At 39.7% G+C, this 4,043-nt stretch overlaps 1 pseudogene; it reads right to left on the bottom strand.

The window, feature by feature from the left end:
* Positions 1 to 363: 363 nt before the first annotated feature.
* Positions 364 to 3,067, bottom strand: LOC122144456 (annotated as a pseudogene).
* Between the last annotated feature and the right edge of the window lie 976 nt (positions 3,068 to 4,043).

The raw sequence follows: 4,043 nt of genomic DNA on the forward strand, positions 1-4,043 counted from the left end.
ATACTATTGTATTGGTTACCTGGAGGATCCATTACTTTTTTTTTTTTTTTTTTGATAGGTTGTTCATGAGTCCCTTGTTTGTTGTGGAACAGCAAAACTGAGCTCTGTTCTTCGAGAAAAATCTTCCAGGTCCTGTTGTGATTGCTGTTGGAGAGGAAACAGCAGACAGACGGGAAGGACATGAAACAGCATTGTTAGATCATTCCTGATCACTGACGAGAAACATGGGCTTTCCACTGCAGCTTCTGCTCTCTGTAAAGAGTGTGACTAGTGTGTGTAGGAGTGGAGAAGCTTTGCATTCTGTGATGCTGGTCTTGGTTTGGTTTGAAGGTGGAGATATTGATAAATACACTTCACTTTCGTCTACAGTTTAGATACTGAGTAGATACTCATTACTCCATAGCGATTCCTGATCTCAGATAAGAGCAGAGCAGAGCAGGCGTTGAACTAAAATCCTCTGATCAGATCAGTGAGGTTAGAGTTTCTCATGAGTCTGATGGAGAATGCTTGAGGAAAACTACATTTCACTGGGATCAAGAGGAAGCGGATGAGATTCTGTTCTGAATTCATTTCATTAGCAGTCTCGGATCATCTCCTCCAGAGCTTCAAGAATAAAGCGTCATCCTTCACTAGCAGGTCTGAGCGGCACAGCAGAGCGTCCATCAATGAAAAGAGATGCTGCTTCACACTTGAGATCTTATGAGAAACTCAGCGGCTCAGGAGAGAAACTGAAGGACGTTCTCATGCAGAACAAACTCACCTGTGTGTGTACCGTGACTCCTACATTCACACTCCGCGTCCCCGGAAGTGTGATCTTCAGGAATGAGTGAAGTGAAGACCCTCCAGAAGCTTTGTTGCAGTCCAAAGATAAACACCAGGCTGATGAAGACATTGAGCTCATGTGATGGAAACATCAATCTGATGTGTGTAGAAACACTCCCTGAGCAGAAACAGTTCAGATACTATGTCTAACATTTATATAGAGTCAGCAGAAACCTAATTTTAGTTCAAAGGTGTAGTGACTTCTTGAAAGTGAGATCAGAAAATCTCAGAAGTCTCCACTGTCAAGCAGAAGACTGAGGTCATCAGACAAACCCAGACTGTTATCCGCAGAGAAACTGATGATTGCTGCTTATGTTTTTTTAACTGCATAGAGAATGTAATAAAACAGATAATAAAGTAACATAAGTAACTGCAGTTATTATCTGCAGCTGAATGTCGAGTATCAGCCTTGCAGTCCTCCTCCTAGTCCTCTGTACGTGTGCAGTCAGTAACAGTCCATCCGCTGAAGCTGCAATCAGACAATGAGCTCTCCGAGCCTTCGCTCTGTCATCTTCAGACACTGGGACAAAAGGTTTTAAAGAGACTGAGAGATTTTCCTGTTAAAACTCCCTCAGAAAATGTTTAAAAAGAAGTCAATAAATGTGCTTAACGTCACTTAACCAGTCAAGTTAATCACTGAATAGATCGCTATTTAATATTAAATAAATGTTTACAAATATATTTACTGTGACATTGTGTTAATTTTTTAAAACCCATGAAAATTCTTCCAGAAAAAAAGAGAATGAGACACACAGTGGTTTGATTCATGTCTCATTCTTAAAACTATAAAATACCACATAATATTCAGTTTTGTTAAATCACACAATAATTCAGATTTACACAATTCACATTCAAATTGTTTTGTCATATTTCTGGCTCCATAAACCTTTCCAAAATACCATAATCTTACATCATTTTTGGCATTAAAACCAAAAACCTTATTTATTTAAGAACATATAACAGAGGGAAACATCTGATAAACGTCCTTACATGCATTCCTAAATCATAAATATCTTCAAGACATTTTCTAAACATCTGTTTAACATCAGGTAGGAAACGTCTTAGGCCTACAAGCCTGCAGCTTATGAGAGTAAGTGAATGTGATCATCCCTTTCTCTTTTCTCCTTTACTATAATGCGAAATAAAACACAAATGAATATCTTCATGTCAAGTAAATCTCTCAGTCAGTTCTGTAACGCGCAGAGAAATGCTAGAAAAATGAACTCTGGAGAAAAAACCTTTCACTAAATTATTTGCACTATATTAGCCTATATTCATTATATATTTATTTATCTGTTCGTGATTTCTTAGTTAGTGTATATGTTTAATTAGTGCATGTTTCAAATCTGTCATGAAAACAAAAGCATAAATTAAATTTTATAATTAGATTTAGACATTTTGTAAAAACTGAAATTTTATAATTAGATTTAGACATTTTGTTTTCGAGTGTATCGAACATTATTAGAATAGAATAGATAAATATAGAATAGAAATTGAATGTAAATGTTTGGGCTCTGTTGTTAATTGTAACCTTTTAATGTTTTTGTAATCTGCAAGTAATAGGGCTCCCTATTTTATAGCATTTTATAGAGATATATTTTTTATCCTTAAGACAATTTTAATTATAATTGAATTTATTTAAAGACAGAGCCACAAATTTTTTGATCAAGCCACTGTTTAATAATTAAAAAAAAGTGTATCAGTGACTTCATAACGTCTCAGTTACGTGTGGCTAAACCTCGTTCCCTGAAGGAGGAACAAATGAGACGCCATATCAGTGATCCAGCCAATTGGGATATCACTTCGATAGGGCCCAATCTACTTTGAGTGTTAAACCCCAAATGATCCAGTATACACTGGCATTGCAATCATTGCATCCAGCTGCAGATGATCACAGCTTGCGTGAGAGTATAAGAATGGCAGCAGGTGCAATGCATATCAGGCTTCTACTGAGGATGCGAGCCGAGGACCCGGCCACCTCAGCCGTGGTACAGACAGCAGGGCCAATAGGGATCGCCTCCATTCTCTCCTTCAGGGAACGGAAGGTTACCATATGTAAACAGAGTAGTTCCCTTTCCAGGGCGGTCAATGTCGACATTCATGTCGGGTGACCAACGACTTGGATTCCTACGCTGTTTACATCGATGCTGCTCCCCTTCCAGGCCTCCCTGTGGCGAGCCACCTGGGCCCCTTTCTTTTTTGGTGTAGGCCGGTGCTCGCAACAAGAAGCTCCACTCACCTTCATTGTTCAAAGGGTACTAACCACTCAGTGAGACTGGATAACACTGGGAAAAACATACCAAGCTGGCACTGGAAACAGGGACGCTGCGGAAGCTCCATCATCTTTCCTTAAGGAGGTCTTGGGAGCAAATACAAATATGAACATCCAAGACTCAAAGCCATGATGAATTTTTGGGCATAAGGTTTGCTCTATGCAATAATTTGTTTTGTACAGAGAATTTAAATTGCGTTACTCTCAGATCCTGGTGCATACAGATATTCCTCACTAACAGTACAACATTAAATACAGATAATCAAATATAAAGTACAACTATACAAATATACAAATAGATCATGTAAAAAAAGAAAGATAAGTAAAGCAGCATACAAGTACATTGTGTAGACAGAGTGCCAACCAGTAAAGTAAACAGTGCGCCGAGTATAATGACTGTAGTGCAAAAAGAGCTTCTACTTCAGTCTGATTAAAGTGTCAAAAATCTCAGAGAGCAGTTCTTTATTTAAAACTGGACTAAAGAGGTGCTTGAATGAGGTCAAAGCCAACTGTCAAATGAGGTAGTGGAGTGGCACCAACGCCGCACAAAGTGTCTGGTACATGTCCCAGTGTGTTAGTGGGCCAAAGTGGATAGGGACTGAGGTCTGAGTTCAGTGGTGCATGGGGGAAAAGAGGGAGTGGGGGGCAAGGTTGGGAAGGAGTTCAAACTTCCTGACAGCCTGATGAATGAAGCCGTCCTTCTCAGTCTGCTGGTCCTGGCTCAGACTGCAGTCTTCCTGATGGCAGCAGACTGAAGAAGCTCTGTGACGGGTGGTGGGATCACCTGCCATGCAGAGGGCTTTACGGGTGAGACGGGATCCACAAATGTCCTGGAGGAGAGCAACCTGTGGTGTCACTACCGGGAAAAAGAGAATGTAAAAGGTGTCGAATGGTAGCCATTAATAAATATGTACATTCAAATAATCACAGGCATGGTAATTATGATATA

The sequence above is a fragment of the Cyprinus carpio genome, unplaced genomic scaffold, assembly GCF_018340385.1.
Source record: "Cyprinus carpio isolate SPL01 unplaced genomic scaffold, ASM1834038v1 S000006678, whole genome shotgun sequence".
NCBI classification, from domain to species: Eukaryota; Metazoa; Chordata; class Actinopteri; order Cypriniformes; family Cyprinidae; genus Cyprinus; species Cyprinus carpio.